General features: G+C 39.7%; 1 non-coding gene across 1 annotated transcript; it reads right to left on the bottom strand.

Annotated features, from left to right (window-relative positions):
- Positions 1–8,818: 8,818 nt before the first annotated feature.
- Positions 8,819–8,890, bottom strand: TRNAA-AGC (transfer RNA alanine (anticodon AGC)). The gene has a single exon. It is a non-coding gene; the product is annotated as a tRNA-Ala (tRNA).
- Positions 8,891–10,886: the final 1,996 nt, after the last annotated feature.

The following is a 10,886-nucleotide window of genomic DNA, read 5'->3' as shown; positions in this document are numbered from 1 at the left end:
CTTTTAAAAACAATACAAGGGATGCCTGGGTGGCTTAGCGGTTGAGCATCTCCCTTTGGGTCAGGTCTTGATCCTGGGAACCCAGGGTCGAGTCCCACATCGGCTCCCCATATGAAGCCTGCTTCTCCCTCTGCCTGTGTCTCTGCCCCTCTCTGTGTCTCTCATGAATAAATAAAATCTCTAAAAATAAAAAATAAGGGGATCCCTGAGTGGCTCAGTGGTTTAGTGCCTACATTCAGCCCAGGGGTGATCCTGGAGTCCTGGGATCAAGTCCCACATTGGGCTCCCTGCATGGAGTCTGCTTCTCCCTCTGTCTGTGTCTCTGCCTCTCTCTCTCTCTCTCTGTGTGTGTGTGTGTGTGTGTGTGTGTGTGTTTCATGAATAAATGGATAAAATATTTTTTAAAATTAAATTAAAAAATAAAAATAAAAAATAGAAACAATACAAATGTCCAGGTCCCACTCCAAGCCAATTATATTAGATTCCCAAGGTAGGAGACTGAGCATTGTGTTTCTTAATGCTCTGACGGATTCCTGGGTTACAGCCAGAGTTGCGACCACGGATTTGGAGTGGATCAATCACACCGCCCCCCGCAGGTTGGCCAGGCCTCTCTCATGGCCACCGCAGCTCCCTCTCTGCTATTGCCAATAGCAAGCTCTATCCATTCTATCTTTTAAATATCTCCAGTACCTGTCCATTTCAATCCAGTTTCATCAGCACAGCTCAGCACAAGCCAGCACCATCACTTGCCTGGACCACCCTGAAAACCCACTTAGCCTTCCCTCTTCTCTCCCTCAGTCTGCTCCCTACTTCCAGTTCTGCCTCCTAGCCGTGCTTCTCCAAACAGCTGCCAGAGTGGCCCTTTTAAAACATAAAGCAAGCAATGTCATTCCCTTGCACAGCAACCGCTAGTGACCTTTAATTTTTTTATGAGTTTTAAAAGTTATTTTTAATTGTGGTAAAATACACATAACATCCAATTTACCATCAGGACCATTTTTAAGTGTACAGTACGTACCTTGGGCTATTTTGTATAGGAATTTGCCTTCTCTCCAAGTCGATTGATTCCATTTTGCCATTCTGGGCATATGGTAGAAATGTGTATGACTCAAAATAGTATATCAAGACATTCTCTAGCAATAGATCAAAACTTAACTAACATTTCCTAATAGCTTCTTTTTTTAACAATTCATTTATTCATTCATGAATGAATAAGTGAATGGGGAGAGAGAGGCAGATACACAGGCAGAGGGAGAAGCAGGCTCCATGCAGGGAGCTTGACGTGGGACTCGATCCCAGGTCTCCAGGATCACACCCTGGGCCAAAGGCGGCACTAGACCGCTGAGCCACCCGGGCTGCCCCATTTCCTAATAGTTTCACCCGAGTTCTTTAGACATATTTTCTTCCCTTCTCTATTATTTCTGAAGACTTAATTTTCATTAAAAATCCAACAATTTTAATAATATTTTCTCGAGCTTGTAAGTTGCCAAAGTAAAATATACCAAGCAAATTCTAGCACCTTCTGCATAATTTTAGTTGTATTTTAAATTTACAATTAAATCAACATCTTTACTAAAATGATTTCCCCCCTCCTGATTATTGTGATTATCACATAATCTGCCCTTCTTTTCAGTCAAGTCCCGCCAGTGACTTTTAATTGGACTTAAAATCCAAACTCCCTATCAAGACCTTGAAGGGTAGAGCAGCCCGGTTGCTCCCCCAAGTTAGAGAAGTGTTCAAATTCAAATGTGAATGTGCTACAACACACAGTGGAAAAGCAAGTTGCAAACTTATTCATTGTAAGTGAGTCCCTTGACATAAATTCAGAAATCCACCCAGTGAAATACATTGTTTACAGCTACAAACATATTAGGCAAAACCAAAGAAAAGCAATGATAAGCACAAAATTCACAACAGTGAAGACTTCTGAGGGATGAGAGAAGAGAAGACACAGTCAGGAGAAAACAGAGCAGCCCACCCTGGGCACACGTATGGTGTTCATTGCTACAGGGAATTTTAAAACACTAAAATAAGTAACAAATCAAATGCTCTGTTGTTTATTTTCATCAAGCTCCAGAAATTCTAAGTAATGCTAGAGACAGAATACTCCTCCCCTAAAAAAAGGCTTTTGTTGGTTTAAGTTCTAAAAATTGCTGCAATGGCTAGATAGTTATATAGGTATGTATAGAGATGTATATATGTAAACTTCAAATTTTCACGTTTTACTCCTTATCCTTTGTGCCAGCTATCAATTTTATTTATTTATTTATTTATTTATTTATTTATTTATTTATTTATTTATTTATTGTCTGTCAGCTCCAAATGTATCCTTCTCTGACCTGTTAGGAGATCCTGGAGCTGGACCCTATGAATGTTTCTCCCCTGCCTGCTGGCATGATGTTAAGTTATGTCAGTAGAGAGTGCTGGAGGGACACTGCAAAAGGGTGGTGCTTCTATATCTGGTCCCAAAGTTTGTCTTGCTCCTAGGGCGCGGCAGTCAGCAGGTGGCTTCCCAGGGGGTTTCAGGAGAACCCCAATGAGAGGCTTCCTAGTGAGTTTTGCAAACATCCCAATGGATTGTCTGCTGCTCACCAGCCCTGGCCTTCAGTACTTCCATGAACCTTGCCCATGTGTAGTGAATCACAGCCCTTCTTCTCCCACAAGGTCCAAATCTCTTCCTTGGGGAGGCAACATCTTACAATTTGCTCCTTCCTTGGCGTAGCAAGGCAGAATCATAGAGCGGCCTCCAGGAATGACCCCCTCTCCCCCTGCCCCCCTGTACATGCCCTGTGTAATCCCTAAGACTGAGAATATGATGAATTCTCATCCTGTGATTAGTATGTTTTATGGACTAGTTGACTTTAAGGAAAGGAGATTATATGGGTGAGCCTGACCTAATCACATGAGTCCTTGAAGTCTGGGTCTAGAGGTGAGAGACAGGAACTCAGACTGGCTGACACCATGATTTCAGTCTTGTCTTAGCCTACCTTGTCATACCTACAGAACTGTGAGCTAACAAATAGATGAGGTTGTTTGTAATATTTTTTTAAGATTTTATTTATTTATTCATGAGAGACAGAGAAAGAGAGAGAGAGGCAGAGAAGCAGGCAGAGGGAGAAGCAGGCTCCACACAGGGAGCCTGACGCGGAACTCGAACCCAGGACTCCAGGATCATGCCCTGAGCTGAAGGCAGGTGCCAAACCGCTGAGCCACCCAGGGATCCCCTATAATATTATTTAATGTGGTAAAATACACATAATATAAAATTTACCATTTTAACCATTCTTCTTTGTACAGTTCAATGACATAAGTACATTTACATTGTTGTACAACCATCACCACCATACGTCTGCAGAATTGTTTTCATCATCCCAAACTGAAACTATCACCATTAAATAATAAATCCCTGTGTCTCCCCACAAGGCTGCTGGAAACCAATATTCTACTTTGTCTTTATGAATTTGACTAGTCTAGGTACATAGCGTAAGTGCGTGCATACAGTATTTGTCCCTGTGACTGGCTTATTTCACTCTGCATGTTTTCAAGGTTGTTCTATATTGCATCATGTACCAGAATTTTCTTCCTTTTTAATGCTGAAGAATAGTCAATACATAGATATACCACACTTTTTTGATTTGTTCATCCATCAATGGATACTTAGCTTGTATCTACCTTTTGGCTACTCTGTATAATGCTGCTATGAACACAGGTGTACAAATAACTCTTCAAGTCCCCATTTGCAATTATATTGGGTATATACTCAGAAGTCGAATTGCTGGTCATATTGTAACTCTATGTTTAATTTTGGGGGGAACTACTAGGCTGTTTTCCACAGCAGCTAAATAGGTATTGTTTCAAACTGCCAACTTTGTACTAATTTGTCACTCAGCAATAGAAAATCAATACACAAAAAAAATTAAATTACATTAAATTAAAAAAGAAAATTAGTACACTTGAGTGCTGTATTCCAGCCCTAGAGATAGTAACTGCTTTATACATGTATTAGTCCCACACTGTTTAGGATTTTCTTTGCCTCTCTTTGTAGCTAATCTTCTCTACCAGTTAATAATTCTTTATAAAATTTTCCCTATTCAAACTACTGGTGTAGTGTGTCTCCTGAGTGGCCCCTGACAGAAAGACTCTTTACTAAATGGTGTGTTCTATGCAGAAGGTAACTTCACAGCCAGCCCCTGACATACATAGCAGATTCAGCAACAACCACTCATTCTCTGTTGTAACTCTATAAGACTTTGAATTTGTTTGGGTACAATTCATATCTCTAACCCTTGTGATATTGCATATTCTTGTTTTTATTTTTATTTTTTTAGATTTTATTTATTTATTCATGAAAAACACAGAGAGAGAGGCAGAGACATAGGGAGAGGGAGAAGCAGCCTCCCTGTGGGGAGCCCGATGCAGGATTTAATCCCATGACCCTGGGATCATGACCTGAGCTGAAGGCAGACATTCAACCCCTGATCCACCCAGGTATCTTGCATATTCCTGTTTTTAAATAACATATTGGAGACAAATGATAGCCCAGTGATCTAAAGAAAAAGAGAGATAACGAGTTTCATCAATTCTGTCATTCTATTTGATCACTTGGAGTTTTTATTTGTGTTTAAAACATTGAGGGATGCCTGGGTGGCTCAGTGGTTGAGTATCTGCCTTTGGCCCAGGGCATGATCCTGGGGTGCCCGGATTGAGTCTCACATCGGGCTCCCTGTGGAGCCTGCTTCTCTCTCTGCCTGTGTCTCTGCCTCTCTCTCTGTGCGTCTCTCATGAATAAATAAATAAAATCTTAAAATAAATAAATAAATAAATAAATAAATAAATAAATAAATAAACAAATAAATTTAAAACATTGAAAAGGTATAAACTACAAGATGTTCAGTTTTTTGGTGGTTCCAAATTTTGATTCATATATTAAATACTTTATAAAGCTTGAATAATATTTTAAAGTAGTATTTCAGGGGCACCTGGGTGGTTCAGTCAGTTAAGTGTCTGTCTTCTACTCAGGTTGTGATCCCAGGGTCCTAGGACTGAGCCCGGCGTTGGGCTCCCTCATCAGAGGGGAGTCTGCTTCTCTCTCTCTCTGCCTCTCTTTCTGCTCATGTTATCTCTCTTTCTGTCAAATAAATAAATAAAATCTTTTTAAAATAATAAAAAATAAAATAGAATTTCATGTTTCCTTTTAAATTATTTATTTTAAACCTAAGCACGGATCAAGAAAATGATCATTACTGAACATTAAATTTTTACCGAAAATAGTTTTGTTGTATAAAGGAGGGAGGTATTAAAAAATGATCTAGCCCAGGTGTAAGATATTAGGTATGCCATTGGGGAATATGCCCATTAATGGTAACATTGATTTGTGCTCACTGTATTGTTACAAATATTGTTTTGTCTTTATTTAATGTATCAAAATAATTTTAAATCACACAACACAGAGAAATACAGAATAAGTCTGATTCTACCTTCTAAATTCCTTCCCCTAATCTTGTACTCCCTAACTTAATTTCTTTCACCCCATTTATGCAGACTCTTGGTTTCAAGCTTTGCTCTTAAGACAAAACAGCAATACTGGGATTTTAAGTTTCCTAAATTTTCCTCTTCGTGGCTGCTACTTTTTTTTTTTTTTTAAGATTTTATTCATTTATTTGAGAAACAGAGAAAGTGGGGTGGGGGAGCAGAGGGAGAGATAAAGTGAAGCAGATTTCACCACACTGAGCACAAAGCCCCACTCAGGGCTGGGCTCAGGGCTCCACCTCACCACCCTGAGGTCAGACCTGAGTCAATGCCAAGATTTGGACACTTAATCAACTGTACCACACAGGCATCCTGGCTGCTTCTTTTAAAATAAAATGATGGAAGCACTGGATTCCTCCAAAGAGAAAGATATGAAGAGAGTAGAGGGGCCTTTATTTTATTTTAAGTAATCTCTACACCCAAGATGGGGCTTGGGCTTAAAACCCTGAGATCAAGAATGGCATGCTGTACCAACTGAGCCGGCCAGGCACACTAGGACCTTTTTCTCATACAGTTTCTGGCCATGGTCCCTTTGAGCCAGAGGCTTGCTCTTCTCACACCTGTCCTCCAAGAACTCTGTGCCTCCCTGAAGACCCAGCTGTCTTTCAACTTCATGTCCTATCAGGCCACAAACCCCAGAGCAAGCACACAGGGACACTGATTCCCAAACCAAGGGCCCACATATTGACTGGCTACCATAGCAACAAGAGCTGAGACACATTAGCCCCTGAGCCACTCCATCTGCAGGCCCACTGAACCCCACAGTGAGGACGGTTATTGATTCTCTCCCTATATAACCCTCTCCTTCCTCCCACTGCTGCATATTTACTCCACAGCAATACTGAGCAGAAAAGGAGCCCCAGATCATCCATGCCCCTCATTTATAACTAAAGGAGCAGAATCAGAATCAGCTAGGGAGCTCTTTAGAAGTGCCTGACACACTGTACCAGAATCTCCAAGGCTGGGGGCTGCATTCATATATTTCAAACATGGTGATCCTCATGCACCACCAATTAAGAACCACAGCTGTGTAGAGCATGAACAGAGTTTATAAGATGAAAATACCAATGGATTTCAGACATAAGATGCTAACCTTGCTCAAAGACAAAGACCTCCCCAACATGATACTATATTTTTCACCTATCAGATTGGCAAAGAGCAAAAGTTTGATAGATCGTAGATAAAGAGCTAATTCCCCTAGTTTATAAAGTGTTTCCACAAATGGATAATGAAAAGACTAATAATCGAAACCAACAGAAAAAAGGCAAAGGAGGGGAACAGAGAGTTGACAGAAAGGGAAATATTTCATTCATAATAAAGAAAATGTAATACAACAACCCATCAAAAGGTACCAAAAGTTTGGTAATACACTGGTAAGGTCATAGGGGAAGAGTAGTGAGAAGCAAATTGGTATAGCCCCATGCAGGCAGTAGCTATAAAAACTGCAAGCACTTTTCATCTTTGAGCCATTACTTCTACTCCTAGGAATTTAACCAACTGATATTAATTGCACACGTGTGAAAAGATTTAAGTACAGGGTTATTCATTTGCAGCATTGTCTGCAACAGCAAAAAATCAGAAATAACCCATTTCCCAACAGGAGACCAGTTAAATTAATTATAGTACAGCCATACAGTGAAATACTCTGCTAGACAACCATTTAAATAAAAGAAGAAGTCAGATCAATGAAACAATCCCAAGACATTTTATTAAATGAAAAAAATTAAAATGCACAAAACAGTATATGATTAATAGCAAAATTATTTTCAGTAATGGTAATTTAATAATCACTAATAATCATTATTTTCTCAAGTCATACTTTAGATGTAAAACAAGTAATTAACTATTTTCAAGGAATAAGCTTCTATTTTAAAAATATTTGAACTCGATACATACATATGTAGCATATGTATACTTGTATTGTACAGATAACTCTGAAAGATGCACACACAAAGTGGTTACACAGCAGAGGATCTGCACAGACATTTTTCCAAAGATATAAAGATGGCCAACAGGTCCACGAAAAGGTGCTCAACATCACTCATCATCAGGAAAATGTAAATCAAAAGCACAATTTTTCACCTCACACCTGTTAGATAGCTACCATCAAAAAGATTAAAAAAAATAATAATAACCCGTGTTGGCAAGAACGTGGGCACTGTCAGTGGGATTGTAAACTGATGCAGCTACTACAGAAAACAGTATGGAGTTTCCTCCCAAAATTCAAAGTAGAACAACTATATGATCCAACAATTCCACTTCTGGATATTTATTCAAAGAAAAAACAAAAACACTAATTTGAAAAAATATATGCACCCCCATGTTCAATGCAGCATTATGTATAATAGCCAAGATATTTAAACAACCTAAGTGTTGTTTAATGAGGTGTACATATATGATGGAATGCTATTTGGCCATAAAATAAGAAGGAAATTTTTCCATTTGTGACACGGATCTTACTAAAAAAAAAGTCAGACAGAGAAAGACAAAGGATTTTTGTCTTTATAAATGAGATAAGTGACCTCACTTATATGTGGAATTAAAAAAAAAAACTAAGGTCAAAGACACAGAGAACAGATCAGTGGTTGCTGGGGGACAGGGGAACGAAATGGGTAAAGGGAGTTAAAAGTACAAACTTCTAGTTATAAAATAATTAGTCATAGGGATATAATGCACAGCATGGAGACTATAGTAAATAATACTGTATTGTATATTTCAAAGTTGCTAAGAGAGTAGATCTTAAAAGCTCTCATCAGAGGTGCCTAAGTGGCTCAGTTGGTTAAGTACCCAACTCCTGATTTTGGCTCAGGTTGTCATTTCAGGGTTGTAAGATCAAGCTCCATGTCCAGCCCCAGGTGGAACACCCCTTGTTCTCTGCATCTTCACTGGGCATGGAGACTCCTTAAGATTATCTCTTTCCCTCTGCCCCACCACCACCGTCTCAGTGTTTCTCCCTCTCTAAAAAAAAAAATAATAATAAAAGTTCTCATCACAAGAAAAATGATTTTTGTAATTATATGTAGTGACAGATGTTAACTAGACTTATTGTAGTGATAATCTCATAATACATACAAATATGTAATCATTATGTTTATATACCCGAAACTAATATAATGTTATATGCCAATTATAAGTTAATTAAAAAATAAAACAGGAGAGTTACAAGCACAACAGAAGAAAAACGTAAGTACTCGGAGGCAAGATGATTACTTTGCAGATTCTACAGGAATGTGGTGTGGCTGTAACAGAAAAAAAAAAAAGTATTTCCCCAAGCAAGGGCACAACAGAATGGAGATGCTGGGGATCGAACCCAGGACCTCATGCATGCTAAGCATGCGCTCTACCACTGAGCTACATCCCCACCTGGTGACAGTACTGAATTTTGAAGCTGCTTTCATGAAATAAATCAGAAATTTGCTCTCTTAAAACAAAACAACTGGTTATAGTAATAGCCAGGGGGTTTAGGGAGTAGCATAATGCAGAGGGTGTGTAAGGAGAGGTTCCAGGAGTTAGGAATGAAAGGAATTTACTTTTCTCTCTGATTTTTGTACTACTTGAGTATCTTACCATGTAGGCATTGCCTCCTTAAATAAAGATGTAAAATAAAAGAGAAAATAAAGGTTAAACAAAAACCACTTTTCTGCAATAATGTCCCAACTTTATAGATGGAACACTTAGGCTACATAAAAGAAGAGCCTCTCCTATCCACAAAGCCTCCAGCTCCTCCAAGCAGTGAGATCATCACCCTTTGAGCCCCAGAGTCCTTTATTCTTTTCAGGGTTAGAGACTATCCATGCCTTGTTGCCAGGATTTCCATTCCTCATCCATGCCCTCAGTATCCTGCTCAGGGCATCCATCATTTTTGTTAATCCTTCCATCCTGCAACCAGTGTTTGTTGGGAACTGACCATGGTCCAGACATTATGCTTACTGCCAGGAGTACATGAATAAGCCTCAAGGTCAAAGTCCCTTCTGACCTGGTAGATAGGGCCACCATGTACAGTCACGCAGGCTGTGCACTACGTAATTTCAGGAAATGCCATTCGCATAGGTACCCCCTGGATTTATGACAGGTAAATCTTACTATAGCCAGTGGCCTTGCCCATATGTCCAATAACCCAATGGAGAAAATAAAGAAAGCAATACACACATATTTCTTCTAACTGGAATCAGGGCAATGAAAGAAAAGAACCAGGTGTGATGAGAAAGAACAAAAGGAGGGATCTAGGGGATCCCTGGGTGGCTCAGCGGTTTGGTGCATGCCTTCAGCCCACGGCATGGTCCTGGAGTCCCGGGATCAAGCCCCACATCGGGCTTTCTGCATGGAGCCTGCTTCTCCCTCTGCCTGTGTCTCTGACTCACTCTTTCTCTTTCTGTGTCTCTCATGAATAAATAAATAAAATCTTAAAAAAAAAAAAAACAGGAGGGATCTATTTTGAGTTCCACATAAGCCATTCTGAGAAAGTGATATTTAAGCCAAGAAATTATAACTAATATAATTAGTTATATAACTAATATAATAGTAATCTTACTTAGTTGCTAGCAACACAGACCCAACTTAGTAGCTTTAGCAAAAAAAGTTTCCAATTTTTCTCATTCCACGAGAAGCCAGAAGATAGATGGCCCAAGATGAATTTGGCAGCTGCATGAGTTATCAGGAGCCCAGCCTCCTCTGCCTTTCTGCTTTATATTCCTTAACATGTGACTTCCGTTCTCTAGGTCACCTCATAGTCCAAAATGGTTGCTAGAGCTCCAGCCACCGCATTGGCATCAGAGACAACAGGACAGGGCAAGGATATCAGAGAAATAAGGGAACACACCCCACCCACTTAAGGAAATGACTGTGCCTTACAGAATATTCTACTTCCACCTCATTGACCAGAAAATGGTCCCATGAACATACCATGCTGCAAGAGAGGCTGGAAACTGTAGTCTCTAAGGCACCACCCAAAGTTGTTACTTAAGGAGGAATTGTTTTTGAGAGGCAATGAGCAGCCTCTGCTATGGACTAGGAGAATAACAGAAGTTAATTAAGTGAAAGAGGTGGCAGGGGAACAGGTTCCAGGCAGAGGTAGCACAAGTACAAAGGCTCCAATGAGAAAAGTAGTGTGCCCTGTGCACACTAGCAAATGCAGGTACCTATCTCCCACTCTGGGCAAAGCCTTAGAATCACACAGACTCATGTTCACATTCTAATTTCACAATCCTTCCTCACTGAGAGCCTATAGGTAAAGTGTTTTAACTTCTCGGAGTCTGTTTTCTTACTTGTAAAACAAGAATTGTATGGGAACAATCTATAGATCTATTATGTAGATTAAATGAGATAACATATGTGAGGAAGTTAGCACAGCACCTAAC

Source organism: Canis aureus, chromosome 8 (genome assembly GCF_053574225.1).
Source record: "Canis aureus isolate CA01 chromosome 8, VMU_Caureus_v.1.0, whole genome shotgun sequence".
Classification (NCBI taxonomy): Eukaryota; Metazoa; Chordata; class Mammalia; order Carnivora; family Canidae; genus Canis; species Canis aureus.
Note: the sequence above shows the minus strand (reverse complement) of the source record. Positions and strands in the feature narration are given on the sequence as shown.